Raw genomic sequence first — 21,586 nt, 5'->3', positions numbered from 1 at the left:
CCGCGAAAAGTAAAATAACTTGGTGTTTCAACTCAAATTAAAACTATGAGTCATGAGGTTTTTTTTAATTGAAATGTATGTGACATATAACATTGCACAAATTTAAGGTGTCCAACATGTTGATTTGATACATTTACATATTGTAATATGATTCCCATTTTTGGGATAGCACCTCTATCATGTCACATAAATTATCATCTCTTTTTTGTGGTGGGAATAATTCAGATCAAGTCTTTTAGCAAGCTTGATGATTATATAATACAAAATTGTTGAGTCATGAGTTTCAGTGCTCTCTTTAGATTGAACTCAACATTCACTTAAAACCTATAGGAGGCAGAGGTGTGCAGATACCTCTAGCCTGATGGCTCCTTTGATTATACTGATTCAACTCTGGTTTCTAAATGTAAAAGAAATACTCCATTGGGTTCTTGGGGTAATCTGGGAATTTGATCATGTAAACAGTTGCACAGACTTTGTTTAAGTTCTGGGTTGGGATGACATAGCACACTTTTCCCTATTCCACCAACACTTTTGCCAAGCCTCCCAGTCTGCTTCCAACCCCAGACCTGTGATTCTGGTACCAACAGTTGTTCTGAGGAAATCAAGTTCTCACACTTCAGGGACTAATTGGCAGAGTTAAGATACAAAGGACAGTTGGGGAGTAAGACTATCTAAAAGGTGGCTGAATTCCACTGTGATTCCAGTGAAGGCATAAATTTATTGTAATAGCAACCTACAAATGTGACCATTTATTGAACACCAGTTTTGTGTTAGGTACATACTAGGTATTTCTCATTTACTTAGTTCAGGGTTTGCTCACTCCTACGGACAAACTTTTGCTCACAGTATTCCTCTTCCCTGAGATGACTTTTTCATCAATCTCCTTCACTATTCCTATCTCTTCTGCTTAAATTACCCTCTACACAAAATAATTCCTGTATAATTCCTTATGTATCTAATCACTGCAATTATTCTCATTCCCCTTAGTGTTTGTATGTGCTATTCAAGTAGGTTTTTCATATATGTTCAACTATGTTTTTATGTGCCCCACATTAAATTAGAAAGGACTGTACTTCATATCACTTGAGTAATTTTACATGAATCATGATGTTGATGGATTAGAAATAGTAACGGTTTCCAGTATAGATGAGACGGACCATGATATTCATACTTATGTTCATGATTGGGTTAAAGGGTACTAGGATTAAATTTGCATATTGGTTAGAATGCAATTCTGCTACAATGCACGTTTGGTTAGAATGCTGTTCTAATACTTGCAATTCATAATTTTACGATCAAAATACCACTCAATCGATTCCTAGTAAGAATGAATGGATGTAGGCACTGCGTATCAGGGTAGCTAACATCACAAAAAGAGATACAGCCAGACATTGTGCACCTCCTGTTGGGAGAACACACTATCACAATGAAGTACTCTTGCCAAAAACGTCAAACCTGAATCTTATAAAGCTTCTAGAATCCAAATATCAAGTTTTAGAAAATACAGAGGACAAAGGAACATGGCAAAGCAATTAGCAAATCCAGACAACAGGAAGCTCTTTTCTTCAATGAAAAAATTGCAAGGAAATAGAGAAAAAGAGAGATGGAGAGAGAATCTACAGATTAAAATAAAAATAAAAGCTATAAACCAATCACAATATATTATCCTTATTTGGATCCTGAACCAAAGAAATAAACTTTTTAAAAAGTTATGATACAATTGGAAATTTAAACACTGCTTGGAAATCTTATGCTAGTAAATAATTATTGTTCATTTTTAGGTATAATTGTACCGTTATTTATTTTAAGACCTCTTTTAGAGAGGCATACTGAAATATTTATTGATGAAATGATATGGTATCTGAGATTTGCTTCAAAATAATATGGGTAAGATAGAAGGGAGTTGGGGATATAGATGAAAAAAGATTGGCTATGAGTTGATTGGCTGTGTAATGGGTACATGGAGTTTACCATACAATTATTCCCACTCATATGTTTGAACTTTTCCATAATGAATTAAAAAATTTTTTTCATAATAAAACCATTATGCCAGGGTCCAGGATTCTATAAATAATTCAGCCTATGTGTCCTGTACCCATTTTGTTTTCTTTACCTTCACCTACCTTTTTCCATGTGTAGTCATAACCATCCACGTTAACCACCGGCATAACATAGAAATCCATGTGCCTCAGGAGACTGGTAGGCAGATTTTCTTTCCCATAGAAACGAGTTACCTATAAATTAAACCAAGTATATTTGATGATATATCTTTTATGTCCTTCTAAACTTAGTCTGTGTCTTCTTCTTTAACTGAGATATAATTGGCATATAATCCTTGAACAACACAGGTTTGAACTGTGTGGGTCCACTTGTATGCAGATTTTTTTCAGATTTTTATAGTACTACATGATCTGCAGCTCATTGAATCCACAGATGCAGAACTGTGGATATGGAGGGCTGACTGTAAAGTTATACATGGATTTTCAAGTGTAGGGAGGGTTGGCACCCCTCACCCCTGCATTGTTCAAGGGTCAACTGTATTAATTTAAGGTGTATAATATAATGATTCAAATTTGTGTATATAGTGAAGTGATCACCACAATAAGTCTAGTTAATATCCGTCTAGTTAACATCCACTAAACTTAGTCTATTTTTTTATTAAAAAAATTTTTGAGATGTTTAGATTTGCAGATTCAACTTTCAAGAAGAGTATTAATTCCTTGAAAAGTCTGAACTTAGGGTACTATGTTGCCAAGTGGTGGTAAATGCCCTGGACATGGGACAATTGGTCTTTCTATTTATGGAGGCAGAAAATTCAACCATCTATTTTCTAAAACTTCCTTCAAGGAACAAAAGGAATTCTTTATTAAAGCCTAAAGACCACTACAAAGATTTAAGGAAACAAACACCTATATTTCCACTCTTTTCACAATAATCCATCTCAATCAAAGCTTAGACTAACCTTGTCTTATTCCCACACATGTCTAGATAATATTTTCTGCATTGTCCTTATAAGTTGTGAGCTAAATTTTTGCTAGAATCGAGTTTGTTTCCCAAGCATCAGATCATTTGGCTTTAAAGCCAGTGTTAGCTTTTCCTAGGTACTGGCTATGAGTTTCGTAACAGATATCATCTGACACTGCTCTTCTGTGCTTTAGACTCATACCCAGCTTAGGGTCACATATTTTAACATGATCCAAGGACATCCACATTCCAACGACTGAGAAGTTCACTCCAAAATGACCAAATATAGACGTAGCAGAAGCACAAAGACAAATTTCAGCCAGTTAGATCATTTCATCCAGGACTAAGCTTTGGTATAAATTCTTCATTTGTGGCAACATTGTTACATTTTAATTTGTGGATTAGTTCACAATTAGTTGTTGATTTAAACTTTACTCAAAAGACTTTGTTAAGTATTTTTTCACTGTTGATAAAAAGAAAATGTCTTTTTTAAAAATTGAAGTATAGTTGCTGTACAATTTTATATAAGTTACAGGTGTACAATACAGTGGTTCACAAAAAAAAAGAAAAAAGGAAACCATCGACAAAACTAGGAGACAAACTACTGAATGTGAGAAAATATTTGCAAATGATATGACCAATAAGGGGTTAATATCCAAGAAAAATGTCTTTTAAATCTTACCTTTGCTATAGCTAAAACTTTACCATCTTTTCTTTAAATATTTAAAACATTATATCCATATTTTCCTAGAACAACCACAATAGTCAAATTTAAATTATTTGCCATAGATAACCACTTATTAAATATGGGAGAAAGGAAAGCAAAAGTACAAGTTACTTTTTAATCTACTATAGGTCAGAAACAAAAACTTAATGAAAAGGAAGTAATTTTATAGAATGAAAGAGGCAATCTTTTAAATAGTTGAGCGACTAGTTAAATACATTTTTATGCTACAAATTTGTAAATTTATGTTAGTCATTTCTCAGTAATAATGTGGCATTCATTATCAGAAAAAAAAGATTAGGAGATCTTATTTTCTTTCAAATAATAAAGCATTTATCATTTTTATTTCTACAATGTTTGCTGAAATTTTAATAGATGTGCTATGGTTGGTTTTTTTTTTGTCCTTTTCACTCTCTGTATTTCTTTCCTACTTTAGCAATGGTTGGATGGGAGTCTTTCAGGAAAAAGTTAGTCTCTGAGAGATGATCAATGTTAGTCTGAGACTTTCTTGTCTCAGAAGCAGGGCTCCAAACAGAATGAGTGAGTGCGGGCTGAAATATAGCCTATACTCTGTGTGTCAAGCCCTACTTTCATGTGTGGTTGCAGCTGAAATCCCAGAAGAAGGGGTGTCTAGCTTTTAACAGCTTTATTGAGATATAATTCACATGCCAGAAAATTCACCATTTTAAGTGCACAATTCAGTGGATTTTATATCACAGAGTTATGCAACCATCACCACTATCTGATTGTAGAATATTTTTATCACCCCGCCCACCAACACCAAAACCCAAAAACCCCTTAGCCATTAGGAATTACCCCCCTTCTCCTTTCTCCTCTTCCCCCAGCCTGGCAACCACGAATCAACTTTCTGTCTCTGTGGAGCTGCCCATTCTGGACATTTCATGTAAGTGGAATAATAAAATATATGGCCTTTTGTGTCTGGCTTCTATCACTTAGCATAACGTTTTCAAGATTCATCCATGTGGTAGCATGAATCAGTACTTCATTCCTTTTCATTGCTGAATGGTATTCCATCGTAAGGATATACCACTTTTTATTTATCCACCCACTCATAAGCTGATGGACGTTTGGATTGTTTCCACTTTTTGACTTATGAATAATGTTGCTTTGAACATTTGTAAACATACGTGTTCAAGTCTCTTGGCTATACACCTAGGAGTGGAATTGCAGGGTCAAATGGTAACTCTATGCTTAAACTTTTGAGGAACTGCCAAACTGTTTTCTAAAGTGTCTGCACCATTTTATGATCCCAACAGCAATGGATGAGAGTTCCAATTTTTCCGCACTCTTACCAATATTTGCTATTATCTGTCTTTTTAAAATTTTAGCCATCCTGGTGGGTATGAAGTGGTATCTCATTGTGGTTTTGATTCATATTTCCCTAATGACTAATGATGTTGAGCATATTTTCATAATGCTTATTGGCTATTTGTATATCTTCTTTGGAGAATTGTCCTTTCAGATATTTTGCCCATTCAAGATTGCCTTTTATTTGTCTTCTTACTGTTTATTTGTAAAAGTTATTTATATATTTTGGATATGAGTCCCTGATCATATATATGATTTGCAAAAATTTTCTCCCATTCTGTGAGTTGTCTTCTAACTTTCTTGATAGTGTCCCTGGAAAAGCACAAAGGTTTTTAATTTTGGTAAAGTCCCATTTATCTCTTTTTCTCCTTGGTTGCTTGTGCTTTTGGTGTCATATCTAATAACTCATTGCCTAATCCAAAGTCCCAAAGATTTACTACTTCTATGTTTTCTTCTAAGAATTTTACAAATTAATTTTTTTTTTAAATTTTATTTATTTATTTATTTATTTATGGCTGTGTTGGGTTTTTGTTTCTGTGCGAGGGCTTTCTCTAGTTGTGGCAAGCGGGGGCCACTCTTCATCACGGTGTGCGGGCCTCTCACTATCGCGGCCTCTCTTGTTGCGGAGCACAGGCTCCAGACGCGCAGGCTCAGTAGCTGTGGCTCACGGGCTTAGTTGCTCCGCGGCATGTGGGATCTTCCCAGACCAGGACTCGAACCCGTGTCCCCTGCATTAGCAGGCAGATTCTCAACCACTGCGCCACCAGGGAAGCCCCACAAATTAATTTTTTAAATTTAGGTGTCTGACCCATTTTTGCATTAATATTTGCATATAGTATGAGGTAGGAGTCTGAATTCATTCTTTTGCATGTGGATAGCTAGCTGTTTGATTCTGCACAAAGGCACCATCTGGACTGGTGGTGAGCCTGTTTAGGTCCACAATTAAGGAAGATGAGGGTCCAGAGCAAGTGGGAATTGGTGACAATCTGAGGAGCAACGGCAGGATGAGACCATGATCTCAGGGGAGAGGCTTAGAAAATGGAAGGATAGAGGGAAAATGCGATAAGGGGACTTCTTAATGCCTGCAAGAGGAGAAGTGGACCCCGATGGAAGACCAACCTGAACGGATTAGCCAGGTAATGTTGCAGAATCCTCACGACCTGAGGTATCTTCCTGATTGGCTAAGGGAAAGACTGGGTTGAACTTGCTAACTGGGCAAACCTGTGTTTCCTTCAGGCATGTGGGGACTAACGGTAGGGTTACATACACAGACATAGAAAACAAACTTACAGTTACCAAAGGGGAAATGAGGGGAGGGATAAATTAGGAGTTTGGGATTGACATATATACACTACTATATATAAAATAGATAGCCAGCAGGAACCTACTGTAGAGCACAGGGAACTATACTCAATATTTTCTAATAATCTATGAGGGAATAGAATTTGAAAAAGAACATTTATATATATATATGAATCTATTTGCTGTACACCTGAAACTAACATAACATTGTAAATCAACTATACTTCAATAAAAAGGCAGGGGTGGGGATAGGGTTACATAGATACAGAGAAATCAAGGAAATGTTCTTAATTAACTTTGTAAAACGTTACTTATAAAAATATTTTCAGATGTGACATTTATCCAGTTATTTATATTTCAAAAGTAGGCCATCTAAATATCTAATCATGTCACTGAAATAACTTCTAGAACTCTATAAGCCTCATAATTCTGACAGTATATCAACTGTTTAAAGACATAATTTTTTTAAAATAACATTTTCAACCAAGTTGATCATGTTCATGGATCTAATTCTTTACTATTAATTTTTTATCTGTGTATCATGGGACTCTCCAAGCATGTGTTATCTGATGAGTTTTCACAGTATTCTATAAATATATTTACAGTCATGGTTTTATATCTAGTGAATGAATCACTGTTCATGAGGCTGGTCGCTACAGAAATTATGCCTGACACACAAAGACAATACATAAATATTTGTTGAAGGAATGACTCACCAGTAAGATAAGTAACATAATTAAAATCACTGTCTTACTTTTTAAAACAAAAACAAAAACAAAAAGCAAGAAGAAAGATGAGGATGGAGGGTGCCAGAGGAGAGCACAAGAGCAAGGGAGCACTTAGAGGGCAGGAGATAAAGGCTCGACTAATTCCTATCAGCTGGACCTGTGACAGATGATTACTCAGCTCTCTTTGCCTGGGGGATGCTGAAGCTTTGTCTTTCTTACAATCCTGGACAACAACAACAAGGCCTGCCAAGAAATTAACCAATAACCATTCAACAGAGAATAAATTAGTACATAAAGGCATATAAGACACTATGAATGGGAGATTTTGAAATAAACTGTTATTCTCATGACAATTAGAAATACAGGGCTTCCCTGGTGGCGCAGTGGTTGGGAGTCCGCCTGCCGATGCAGGGGACACGGGTTCGTGCCCCGGTCTGGGGGGATCCCACGTGCCGCGGAGCGGCTGGGCCCGTGAGCCATGGCTGCTGAGCCTGCGCGTCTGGAGCCTGTGCTCTGCAGGGGGAGAGGCCACAACAGTGAGAGGCCCGCCTACCGCAAAAAAAAAAAAAAAAAAAAAAAAAAGAAATACAGCAAAGAGCTATAAGTCCCAGTTTTCTCCAATCTCTAAGTATGGATGGATAATTTAGACCTTCCCCAATGGCAAGAAAGTAGCCCAGTAGTAGGCACTGCTTAAGTCCTCTCTGGACCCCAGAGTTGTATTTCAGCCTGAACCTGCAGCATTAATTTACATTTCAAATACAAGAAATGGATGTTGAGTGCTGATTATGTGGACCAAAAAATACACAGTTACGGGAACCACAAAAAAATGACTTTAGAGATAATCATTGCCCTTAAAAAGCTAAGAAAAGTGTTAAGTTGGGAAGGAGAGAACAACAATTCAATGTTGTAACAATTCAATGTTATAAGAACCAAAAAAAAATGACTTTAGAGATAATCATTGCCCTTAAAAAGCTAAGAAAAGTGTTAAGTTGGAAAGGAGAGAACAACAATTCAACATTATAATAGTAAAATTGGGATGTGCAGCATGGCTCAGAAGAAGGCTGGTTAATTCTGTGGGGTGTTTGGGGTTGGAATTCCTAAAGGGCAGATCAAGGTAGCAAGAAATTCAGGATATGGGTGAAGGGTGGTTTTTGATGGGATTCATACTAGTTAGGGAAGGAAGAGATCCCTGGAAAGGAGCTGATGAATTAGAAGGAAGCAGATATATCCAAGGACTGGAAATTTACTAAAGGGGGAAAAAAAAAAGCATACATAGCAAGTGTAAGGAATGAGAGGAAATTAAGAAGTCAGTGTCTGAATTCAGAGGCTCCCCCTGGCCTTCCTGGTCACTGTCCATGGTCATATTCTGGATCTAAGGATCAGAGAGAGAATTCTTTCTGAGCTCCAGATAATGGCCATGGGAGAAATTTACTAAAACAGAGTTAACGTTAGGTTTAGTCATGTAAAAGAGTTCAAGGAGCTGAGAAGATAATTTGTTAGATGAATCTCACATATGAACTTTTTTTTTTTAGGTCAAGGTGAGTTTATTGTCCAAATAGCACAACCTAATTGCATCCAAAACCATTTTCAAATCCATCTTTAAGTTAGTCAGAAAAGCAGGTTATTATTTTTAAAAATCACTTAACACTGAACAGATAGGACCTACGAAAAGGCAGCTTGACTCTACCATGTCACCCTCATGGCCAATACAACATTTTTTTCCCATACTTCCTAAAAACCTTCCGTGTATACTGATCAGCTACTTTAGCACTTGCTCGCATGCCGACCAAATAAACACCCACATCTCTTACAGAGTACATGGTGAGAGAATAAAATTGACTGGATATGGCATCACACTCATTTTAAAGCAAAAACCATATATATATAATAATAATAAAAGAGAGTCCAAGACGAGAAACTGTAACACAGAGAGAGAGAGAGAGAGAGAGAGATCTGAGGTACATAGTAATGAACACAATGGAAAAAATCCAATGGCCCGGTGATCTGCCAGGGATTTCAGAGTAGGCCAGCAATTAAAAAAAAAACAAAACAAAAAAAAACAAACACGAGAACTTTTTTTTTTTAAAAGGATAAGCACCTGTCAAAATACACTGGCTACTGTAATGGCTACAGTCAGTAAGGCACTTTTTTCCCCCAAAGTAGGCTGCAGGAAAGGGATAAATGTGGCAGCTCTAGCATGTGTGTGTATGTTTGCTGATGGCTTCTGGAAACCTAAGCCAAGAATCCGGTCTGACAGCCCAGCCAAGTCGAAAAGCAGAGACACGGATACAGAACGGTGGTTCTGGCTGAAGTGAACGTCCTGGGTCGTTCAGAACCCAGAATCATGTAAAGCCAAGTGGGATGAGGAAGCCATACACATACATCCTCTTGAATCTCCCGGCCCTATTGTGTACAAACGGGTGACAGGAACTGCCCCGAGCCCCCTGTGCTCCGTAGCTACGGAGCGCCGGCTGGCTGAAGACGCTCTCAGCACTAATTACCGTCTCAGCACTAGTTTCCCTTTTAAAGCTATTCTCAGGGTCGGACTGTCTCAAAGATAAACAAAGAGGAATCCTTCTGGCTTAGAAGCCAACTGGCTTACTCAGATTTCCTCCCCATTCTTACCTACCATTTCCACTCCACCAATATTCTCTTCTTGAGCTCGAAAATCATTATTTACATGAGCTAAGGTGCGAGTCTATTTCTTCTCCCAGCCCTGCCCGCTGTGGCCCGTGGAGGGAAAATTCCTCTGCCCTCTTTGAGAAAGTCATCCAAGGCTGCTACCGTCCTAACCCGGCAGTCCCGGGGCTCCCAGAGCAGCGTGGACATGGCCTTGGGGCCGGGCGGCAGCCCCTTCGGAAGGGAAGCCCCCGATGGCCGCAGCCGGGGTGGCGTCCCCTCGGAGCCACGGGTGCCCGCCTCGGATGCTGAAGGAGGCCGAAGGGGAACCGGTCTGGGGGACGCAGGGAGCTGCTCGGTGGGGTGGGGCAGTTCCGGAGGACAGCGTCCTCGGACACAAGCCCCTTCTCTCAGCCTGGGGTGGGGGTGGGGGGGCATTCGGCTGAGGCATCGGTCCCCCGCCCCCGCCTGCAGGCTTCTCGGCTGTTAGGGACCCGCATCCCATAACGGACTTTTCATTCATTCAGAACTGTGGCAAGAGCTGGAGGAGAAAAAAGAACCTCATCGGCAATTTATCATATTGGTGGAATAACAAACTGAATCTTACAAAGATTCAGCACGTGGGTGGAGGGAGAGGGTAACATGGAACCGGAGGGAAGAGATGTCAGGGTAGGAGGGACAGCCGCTAGGGACAACTTTACCGATATGCATTAGAGTCCCTACAACCGGAGTTTCTTTCCCGCCCTTTTCAGGTTCGGTGACAGAATGAAAAAGAAATATTCTTCCCCTCTCGCTTTGCATGTGTCTCTCTCCACTAAGTGCTGCTCCCTTCATTATCTAAAAATGAACAAAACTATCCAGATTGGGGAAGGTTCCAGATCATCAAAGGGCTGTGTTTAGGGTCTGGCGGTTGGGAACTTTTCAGTAGGCTCGGGGATTCTGCAGTTCCATTAGTGGGAAGAGAAGATGGTAAGGCAAGTAAAGGTAGGTAGAGATTTATTTGTCCAGATAGATACAGAGACATTTGTGTGGATACAGAGACAACAAAAACCATTATCAGAAGGACACATACTTCAGGTTATTCTTCCGGTGGCGATAGCTCTTTGTATGAATCAGTGTAGAGGACATATATGCCCATTTTATAGGATATGAAGCATAATTTTTATGGTTTTCATTTATTATAGAGGTTTACAGTCATTATACTTTTTACTTTTATGGTGTACTCTTTGTCTCATATATGGATTTTTTGATGCCGAGGCCTTCTTCGGGGACAAAATTCCCTATTATGATATATGGGATAATACGATCTGCTCTGTAATGTTGCTTTATGTTCAATTTCTAAGGGCAGAATATGGCAAAAGCTATCTGCATAATTCAAATCAAAAGAAAAAAATTCATTGGGACTCAATTCCGATAATTGCTTCAGTTTTTTCTTTTACTTAGGAAACATACCATGATGGTATACTATTTCTTAATTATGTTCCAGTGTTTAGCACCAGCCAGAAATGTAGAAAGGATAAGACAGACAATCTTTAGGGTAATTTAAATGCTTAAAGTCTTGGTTCTCAAACTTAATATGCATAAAAGTCACCTGAGACGATAGTGAAGATTGTAGATACCCAAGTCTCACCTCCAGACATTTTAAGTCACGAATTCTAGGATGTGACTTGGGAAAATGCATCTAATAAACAGGCCAGTTGATTCTGATGCCAGTGGTCTTAGGCCACATATTGGGAAACCCTGGCTTAAGAGGATGTGAATACTTACAGAGCCTATGAACCACAAGCAGAAAGCAGGAGAGATCCACTCTCTGGCATGGATTCCACAGTCAATCCACATGGCAATTTTGGGCCTTTGTTCTTTTCTAGAAACCTGCACAGAGAAAATCAAAAAACAGTAATAAGAGGCTTCAGGATAATAACTTCCATATATATAGTGCTTCTACTTAATCCTTTTAGCAAATCTATGAAATATGCATTATTCTCTGCATTCCTTTGAGAATTCTCAAGGGAAATTAAAAGCTGGTGTGATTAAAGGATAGTAGCTAAGGTCACATAGCTGGTGAGGGTTGGGACTGAGGTCTGAAGCCAGGACTCGATTTAAAACTCTTTTTTCTTTAACTTTTATTTTTTTAATGTTTAAAATTTTTTATTGAAATATAGTTGATTTAGTCTTGTGTAAAGCTCTTTTTATTCCCTCACAATCCCCTTGCAATACCAGTGCTGCATGAGGTGGGTGTAGAAGTAGACAGCAGGGAACTAGTGTTTCAGGCCATACCTTCACACTCTAGTTAGAATTAAGCGGTTATGTTTGGGGTGCACAGTTTTCTGTGGGAGGGGTGGGACAGAGAAAGGCTTGGGAGAGGAAAGCCAGTGGTCCAAGATAAACTTGGGTTCCCTCACCATTTTCCCCGGGTGCACACTCTTAATGTGTAGATTATTTCCCTATTTCACACAAAAAGAAGCACACATCTAGCTTCACACCAATTTATTACCAAGAGGTCTGGGGACAGAGGCGTCATTCTGATTTACCATCTGGGGGACTAGTGGAGCTGCCAGCTTTCTGGAATAAGAACTCCCAACCTTTCCTCCATGATAGGCTTTGATGTCTTTAGAAGAATTCTCAAAAACACCTCCAAACAAAATGAATCATAATTCATTTGCTTTTAAACATTAGTTAGACACACATTTTAGAGTATGGAGGGAAGGGAGAAGAGTGTTGCAAAATCAAACAACTATGTGGGGTTGGAATTCCAAAACAAGAAAAAGAGAGAGTTCGATTTTTAAACTGCCATCTATGCCACTCAGGGAGGTTCTTCTTAACTAACCTGGAGCTAGTGATATCCAATAAGAAGGCAAGTGAGAAAGTCAAATGGCTTTGGCCACAAAGGGTCAAATTGTACAAAGAGGAGAACTACCCAGCTGATTTAATCTACTCAGTGTAAAAGAAATCCTGAGTTGTCTGCACTAGTTGCCTTACTAGACCTTCTGTTTTACTGTGCTGAGCAAATTCTCTTGGTGCCGGTCCTTACACTGGGAAGACGGAGGAATCCCAGAGACTCACATGATGTGCACATCCTTGGTTGAGTACGATTGGGAGTAATGCATGCAGAAAGCATGGTTTTCCAACATGTACATTAGGTCCCAGAAACACAAGTTCCAAAGAGTACACACAACACGGCTGAAAGTAAATGTCATGGGTGGGTAGGCCATGATTACATGGATCCAGTCTGGTTGACCAACTCGGCTGCCAAGAGGACCCAATTTTCCTACGTCTGCCTTGAGTTTGCACTGCAAGTTCTTGTCAGAACAGATGAAAACCCAGAAATCCTGAGTCAAAATCTTATCTTTGGATGATCGAAGAGGTCCACCTATCACAATTTAGATAATGTTGGGAAACTATGTATAAATTAAATGTTCCTAAATCAGATGTATTTTTCCAATGATTAATTTTTTTTCCAGAGCTTCTTTTTAATTTATTTTATTTATTTATTTTTTTCCTTCGGGGGAAAGAGTGGTTAAAAAAACAGAACTGCAGAATTAGAAATTAACAGGCAGGAATTAGTTTGGTTTCATGGCTCCCAATGTTCTTCCTGTGGCCACATTCATTGACTTTACTAAGGCCAATTTATTCAACTGAAAATAAAGAACCAGACAGGTGGTGACTGAAGCAAAAGCTATCATATCACCCCTGCTGCCCCAAATCCCAGCATGGCCCTGGTTCCTATCCTTTCCTAAGTTGCGCCGTTCAACTCTTTCTTTGGTTCTAAAACCTGTATCAATGTCAATATTTGTTCAATCACAGATTCCCCTACTCTTTTTTTTTTTTTGCCTAAGTCAGTTAGTCAGAGGTGGTGGTGTTAATAAAACAGGATTTGAAATTTAATCTAGACCACTCCCCTCATTTTATGGAGGTAGGCATTAAAGCCCAGGAAGGTTAAATGGCTTATCTATATCACAGAGTTGATACTCTTAGACCAACACTACATTAGTAAAGGAAAAAAATTTAACGGTAATAACCAATCCCTAAATAGCTGGATATTAAAGTTGAGGAACACTTATAATACACATATTTCCAGAACTCAAAAAACAAAAAAAATCCAAGTAATAACAAGCACTGCTGGAGAATTTAACACATCCCCCAAAGTTGAAAGGTCAACGACTCTTCCCACAACATACCTTTAAAACATAAAGTGGGTACTTCTCATATGAGGATCCAATGTGGATTTTTTCAACCATATCAGGATACCACTCAGTCATAACTTCTATCCAAGAATAGATCTATCAGAGCAGAAACCAGCAGTCACAGAGCAAGTTCAAAGCATTTTCCTGACAAAGGAAACAGACCACTTCTTCGAGGAAGGGCAATCCCTCGAAAACACTTGTATGTGGAGAGAATGAGGGACTCAAACACTTGGGGTAGGGTGTTTCTTCTGCTGTTTAGAAAAATCAGTAAAACTAAAGTTTTGAAAAATATCAAGGTTTAGGGAAAAAGTACTAAGAAACTTACGACAAAGTAGGAAAAGATCACCTTCAAAGCAGCGCTCCTTAAGTTATTTTTAAAGGCTCGTCACATTGAATCCCTACCTCTGTGTATGAAATCCTCTTTACCATTCAAGAGTTCATTTCTATATGAAAATTTTTTTTAAATATCCACTTTTCAAGAGTAACCGAAGGAAGTCCTGGGCACTGTCTTTGAACAGGATAAATCGAGGTGCCATTGTTTCTTACTGAAGACCTGTGGACTCACAACAAAATCTGTGAAATGATGAGAAGCAAAGGGGAAAACAATCTGGAGAAAAAAAATTTCTCTTCTACCCAGGGAAGGAGTTTGATTCTGGACCTCTCTCCTGGGTGGAAGTGTAGTGGTCTGTGATTCTGTCAAGATTATAATAGAAAGAAAAAACAAAAATTTCTGGGTCTGACTTTAGGCTAGTGCCCACCTGAAAGCAGGCATTGAATGATGGAGCCTGGCCATGTGTTAATGTAGACCAACTTCTCAGGGGCCATTTTTAAACTTTTACACCTTCTGCAGTGGGAATGACCAACCCATGGCCTTATCTCTGGGAACTTTTCTAGAGGTAATTTCAAATAGCCATCCTAGCTGATGGGAACGGGAGCACCATTTACCCTTGGATCCTCTTAGAGGAACATAACTAGGGTGAGTGGTATGTGGGAGCAGTTGTCTTGTGCCGAGAGTTCAGATGCTCCTGGAAGGCCTACCTGCTGCCAAGTACCAGTGCTGTCAGTGTCTGAGGTGCCGGAAATTTAACCAGCAGGGATTTCCTCATTGGGCCTCTGTTTACTGTGTTAGTCCTCTAGGGCATGCATACACCTGAGAGAACTACTATATCAAACTATTTTGTGTTACAGCATTGATGGTTCAGTAGATTTCCTCCAACAGGGAGGCTGTGTTATATAAAGGCAGCTTTACAGAAAACTTTATTCATTTCACAATCTGCAGTAATCATGGTCACATCCTTTGAATAACTCTCTTCTTTTGCCATTTGTTTTACGTGATGTTTTTCAGTCATTTGTTTTTCTCCCCTGCAGGGGATTACTTAAAATTTCCTAGTGAGAGTCAATGCCAAAAGAAACCCCTCTTGCCCCTCAAGTGAACGTGTGGTGAGGACTGAAGGAGAGATCAGTGTTGAAGGGGAAGAAAGGACTTGGCAGATTTCCGGGGAGCAAGATTGCCATGGTTCCTACAAACTTCTTAGAAAGGATTGGGCGTGGGAGCGAGGAGAGGTCCAAACTGTTTTCTGGAATGTCACTGTAATGAAATGAATTGTGTTCCCCCTCAAATTCATATGTTGAAGCCTTAACCTCCAGTACCTTAGAATGTGACTGCATTTGGAGATAGGGCCTTTAAAGAGGTAATTAAGTTGAAATGAGGCTGTTGGTATGGACCCTAATCCAACCTGACTGGTGTTCTTATAAGAAGTGGAGATTAGCACGGACAGAGAGACGCCAGGGATGTGCACACACAGAGAAATGGCCGTGTGAGGACACAGCAAGGAGGTAGCCATCTGCAGGTCAAGGAGAGAGGCCTCAGAAGAAACCAGCCCTGCTGACACCTTGACCTTGGACTTCCAGCCTCCAGAACTGTGAGAGAGTAAATTTCTGTTGTTTAAGCCACCCAGTATATGTCACTTTGTTAGGACTGACTAATACAGTGTATGGCAAACTAATACTTTTTTCCTCCCATGTCTTTCCAACTCTTTCTTGGGGTGAGGGTAAGAAAAAAATAAGCCCTTTGAACAAAGTATTTAAAATATACCAGAAAAAAATTTTTTTAATGTTCATATCCTTTATTTATTTATTTAGGCTACACCATGTGGCTTGTAGGATCTTAGTTCTGCAACCAGGGATTGAATGTGGGTCCTCGGCAGTGAAAGCACGGAGTGCTAACCACTAGACTGCCAGGGAATTCCCAGAAAAATGTTTTTAAATACCTCTGTTTAAGGCATTCCACTCTTCCCACCAAACCCAACACAGCATTGACATAGTTAGATTCTCCATTTGCAAACTGTGCCTACCCAGCCTCTCCACTCTGGACCTCAAGTTTGCTGATGCAGGGCTGATGTAGGAGGCTGGAGGGAGGTGGTCTAGGTAGAATAGACAGAGGCAAGGTAGGAGAGAGAAAGGAGAGGGCTGCAATTGTAAGATCCCCGTCAACCAGCCAGGTACATCCATTCTAGAAGCACACTGAGTTCTGGTGTAACTAACTGGAAAAGAGCAGATGCTTTTGAAGATTCAATAGAAAACTTTCTCATTACTTAAGCCTTAGATGTCTTAAAAATATGGATATGGTTCTTAACAGTTTCTGAGCACGTAGCCAAAGATGATAAAAATACTTGTATTAAGGAATATAGCAGCATACGCCTATGAAAGAATAGAAGGTATCAAGGGATTTGTACTACTTGGAGTATATTATATTGAAAAGAAAGTGCTCCAAGGGGTTCAACTAACAAATATGGCGAAATGGCTTTTAGAGTATCATGCGAAAGCTTACTGAGGCCAACTGAACATTGATATCTTGCTTAGGTTCCCTCTAGAAAAATCAGAACCTATAAGTACTAATAGGAAAAAAACCAATTTCTTAAAAATTAAAACACAGGCATTACCAACATTATTATTATTACTATTATTACTTAAATAGGTTCTTTCTGAGAGGAATAAAATGCACTTAAATACTTTATTGTGTACTAAATATAAGTGAATAAATTCCTTTAATTCAGTGAGATAATATGGCGATTATTCAGTAAGAGTACAATTAAGATAATGGTCTAAGGAGACATGATTAATTGGACTGTTAATTTTTTTGTGGCAGTTTCAATAAAAAGGCCCTATTTTTAATTTCCTGTTGTTCCTTAGAATGCAGCGTTACTCCTAACAGAGATACTCCTAGCTATGGACAAACAGGCTGCTTAGAGGCAATTTCCAAAATATGATGCCATCTTCCCAGGGAAGATATCTACAAAAGGATGAATTACTTCTGTATAATCAACCTAATTGTGATTTTTTTTCACCCTCTTCCACCAATTACGATTCTCTAATAATTTCCCATGGCTGAAATGGCAATGCTCGTTAAACGAAAATAGGAATTTTCGAGAGAAACGTGACAGCTTACCTCATTTAGTGAGTGATACTGCTCATAGTAGGAGGTGGAGGCCCGGGGGCTGATGGTGTCATTGGAAGTCTGCTGCTGGATAAGATCTTCCACATTTTCCAACAGGACCCTGGGTTATGAAACAGGACATGAGCTGGTTGCCAAAAAGGGCTCTGATTTTCCTGCATGGCCCATTGCAGGCACAGCAGGTGAGCAAGGGGGGAAAGTCGCTAAGAAATCTAACAAGCACAAGGTGAAAACACCGCCAGCTAACATTATGATAAGCTGAAATACACAAGTGCTCTGGGTAGAGCCTCATGGGCATTGGAGGGATAGTGGCTCCTATGGGGTATGTTTTCAGGGCCTCCAAAATCTCACCCCTTCTCCAACATTATGAACATTTCTCAACTGTGACTCATTAGTGTGTTTTATGTGAACATACAGGTTAATGGACAATGTTCTTCAATCCAGAGGAACACTGTATCATTCTGTTTTCAGTTAAGGACCGAGGAGAAGCAGAAAGCCTTTTCTTTTTATTTTTCCCTGTGAGTCACTGACCTACACCAGATGCATGTATAGGTATATATATGCATGTATAGGTTCTGCATGGCCAAAGTTGGTCAAATCTCTAGAGAAATAAGAGCACAGGAATAGGGAAGGTACAGGAAAGTGATCTCATTTAATTTCTCTTGCAAAGGATCACACAGTTAACTAGGCACAAACATCTTAATTAAGACAGACTGAAGCCATTCTGTCACCTGGGATGAACAATTGAAAGTTAGCTGTCATTCTAATAAAGCTTTCTTTACTTTTACTTAGGTCAGGGGGTAAAAGCCAAGCCTTTGACATCAGAAAGGTCTGAGTATGACTCCTAGCTCTGCCACGTTCTAGCTGGCTGACCTTGAGAAATTCCTTTGAAAATCTGCAAATTTTTTTCATACACACAATGAGGATAGTATTTACCTCACAGGATTAAATAAGGATTAAATGATACAATGTATAGAAAGGCTCAGCACCTTTCCTGGAAGGCAGGAAACACCAATAACATATTATTAATAATAATCATAGTGTATTATCCAAAGGTTGCCCATTGATACACAGAAGACAGCATGGTCTCCAGGAAGTGTCAGGGCAGTAGAGGGACACTGGCGCTTGGGCAATGGATACAGAAAGGAGATGTGGACAGGAGACTCCAAAAGGAAGAAGGCATGGACTCTGAACAGAAATCATACCTGATGCAAATTTTAGTTTAGGGCCAGACATTCCAGAATGTTCACTGACCTTGTGAAGGAAGCAAAATCTCCTTCAGCAGTTGCTTTTTCAAGAGATACCACAAAGCCTACTAAAGTGAATGACAATTTTGCTCCCCAAGTCCAGGCACAGAGTAGAGGGACTATAAGAAGGAAGGAACTGGGAGGAATGGTAAGAGGCTCCTCAGCTCGTTGAGTCTAACAGTGCTTTTCAGATAAGGGACCAAGGTCATGAGAGGTAAACCACTTGTCCAGGGTCACAGAGCTAGCCCCTTGGGCTTCATCACCAATCCGTTCCAGAGATGTCCATGTTGTCATGTTTAATGTAAGTATTTATTTTTCCAGGAAGCAATGACACCATCACTAGTAAAAATGCATCATAGGTGCTTAGAACAGCTGCTCAGTAAATATGGAATCATGCCTACCTGAACGGAATTCTGCTCTCATTTAAATGGGCTTTCACGTTGCTTACATCAGACGCATTCACAAAAAAATGGACTTCTTTGTTCTTCGTAATAAATTCAGCTGTTACTGGCTGCCAGAGGACAATCTGCAGTTTCAAGGGGGAAAATTGATAAAAACAAAGACAGTTTTTCACATCATTCTCGTCTGTAGCTAAAGCCATAAAAGGGTTTTTATAAGGGAAATAAAAAAGACATTCCTGGTCACTGGTCCCCATTTACACATGTGGTAGTGGAAACATTTATTTTACAGGGGGCTTGTTTTATTCTTTTCTGTAACCCCAAGTGGTTAAAGAGGGCCTGGAACTTACTAGGTACTCAATAAATATTTGGCGAGGCAATGAACTAATGAATGAATCCATGAATGAATATATTTATGGCCCAACTGTAGAACTGGATGTGTATATCAAATGTTTAAAGAGAAACGAAAGTTTGTCTAGAAAGAAAGTTGATTAAATGTTGCTTTTCTTTAATAAAAATTCCATATCCTTGATACTATTATGATGTTAGTGTTCTTTTTCTTTAATCTAATTGCCTTTGGGAAATGTATTCCCATACATAATATTTACGTTTTTTTTTCTATTTTACTGAGCTTTTTTTAAAGCACTTTCACACTCATTGCCTTTGATCATTATAACAACATCTTGCCATAAACTAAGCAGGTGTTATTATTTTCATTGTTCAGATGAAGAAATTAAGGCTCGAAGCTAAGTCACCTAAAATCACACACCAAGAAGTGGCAGAACAAGATCTAAGTCCTGAATCTCAGATGTTTCCTCTGGCAGTATTTCCTCTGTCCACGGTGTGGTGGCCGTGAGGACGCGCCGGGCAGCTCTTCTGTTGGGAGACGCTTAGTTCACTAACCTTCCCCGCTGTTGTCCCTCTTGATTCCCCCCTGGCTTCTCCGGGGCTGCAACCAGCCAATGACAGAGCACTGCGGGTGTATTATTGCAGCCCCAGTCCTGCTAGATTAGGGTTTCCTCTTACAGATGTCTTTGGCTTAAGGACTTATCATGGTCCAGCCAAACCTTCATTGGGACTGCCCTGTGGTCTAGAGGTTGTCCACGCACAACCCTCCTCGCACACATGTCAGAGCTGCCTGATGGTCTGTGGGTACTCCCTGACACCCCCAGCTCCCTCCTCTTCATCCTTCACAAGCAGCCCCCATAACAAGTCTCTCACATCTCTAATAAAGTTTTGACCTCTGCTTCTCAGAGAGCCCTAACCCAACAACCATGGAGCCATCAATATTCTATCAGGATATTTTGTAAGGTATCAGTTTTCTATTTTCTGGGGAGTTGAGTCCCAGGCATGAAAATTTCAATAAATTTTCCTTTGTGTTTTTGATGCTTACACCTTGGTTAAGTATTATTGCTTTTTAAACAAAGATCTATTGGATTTCTGTTACTGTAGCATCTTTGTAAGTACTCCCCCCGCCTTTTTTTTCCTTTTTTTTTTTTTTTTTTTTTTTTGCAGTACGCGGGCCTCTCACTGTTGTGGCCTCTCCCGTTGTGGAGCACAGGCTCTGGACGTGCAGGCTCAGCGGCCATGGCTCACGGGCCCAGCCGCTCCGCGGCATGTGGGATCTTCCCGGACCGGGGCACGAACCCGTGTCCCCTGCATCGGCAGGCGGACTCTCAACCACTGCGCCACCGGGGAAGCCCTCCCCCCCCTTTTATTTTTTGGTGCTGAAACCCAGGCATGAACCAGTAAGTTCACACTTTCAATGCCTAGGTACTGTCATGTAATTTGCTGAAAAGCCAATAGCATAAATGAAGAAAGTTTGACTTGGGGAACCAGTAAAATCATGTGATTATGGGAAGGAGGAGAAGGCTACAAGGAAGAGGTTTACACCAGCTGTATATAAGTCAGAGGACATATAGGAGAGAACATGGCACACCAGACTTGTATAAAATATAAACAATAAGAAGATAAATGAGGGAGAAGTTACCTCATATGTTGTGGTAGTATTCTGCAGAATTTGAACTTGCCTGGAGGTTCTAGGAAGAGCAGATAAAACCTGGCCACTGGGGGAAAAAATAAAACAGGATTTTGATCTTAAATAAAAAGTGAAAATAAGATAAATTATATTGGGAGGTGCTTCTAGGAAATTGTAAAAAGGAAACAAAATGTTGAAAGAAAAGAGGATCTCACCACAGATTTTAAAATAACCTTAGATTTTGCTTCCAGTCAAGATGGAGAAACAGGGACCAAGTTTACGCTCCTGCTTGAAACAAATAAAACACTGGACAATGTATATAAAACAATGTCACTCAAGAAATTGAACATCTGCAATATGATGAAACACTGTATCCTGGATTGGGTCTTGGAACAGAATCGTGGAAAAACTGGTGTAATCTATAGAAAGCCTGCAGTTTTGTTAAGAGTAGTGTACCGATGTTGGTTTCTTGCTTTTGACAAATATACCATGATAATATAAAATGCTAACAACAGGCGAAACTGGGTGCATGGTATAGAGAAACTCTCTGTAATATCTTTGCAACCTTTCTGTAAATCTAAAAATATTTCAAATAAAATTTTATTTAAAAAATAAAACAAAAACATGTACTGAGAACTCCAGAAGACAAAAGGTTATGA

At 39.5% G+C, this 21,586-nt stretch overlaps 1 protein-coding gene across 1 annotated transcript in view; it reads right to left on the bottom strand.

Annotated features, from left to right (window-relative positions):
- The window catches only part of ZC3H13 (zinc finger CCCH-type containing 13), a 137,194-nt gene that overhangs the window by 103,269 nt on the left and 12,339 nt on the right, over positions 1-21,586 (bottom strand). The window contains exons 2-7 of the transcript XR_014013597.1: positions 20,940-21,015; positions 18,953-19,077; positions 17,299-17,407; positions 13,845-13,946; positions 11,434-11,538; positions 2,124-2,234 (exon numbers count right to left, since the gene is read on the bottom strand). The gene's annotated coding sequence lies outside the window, so the exon portion shown is untranslated. The remainder of the gene's footprint in view (positions 1-2,123; positions 2,235-11,433; positions 11,539-13,844; positions 13,947-17,298; positions 17,408-18,952; positions 19,078-20,939; positions 21,016-21,586) is intronic.

The sequence above is a fragment of the Mesoplodon bidens genome (assembly GCF_964165515.1).
Source record: "Mesoplodon bidens genome assembly, chromosome: 17".
Lineage (NCBI taxonomy): Eukaryota > Metazoa > Chordata > Mammalia > Artiodactyla > Ziphiidae > Mesoplodon > Mesoplodon bidens.
This window is presented reverse-complemented; position numbering and strand designations above follow the sequence as displayed.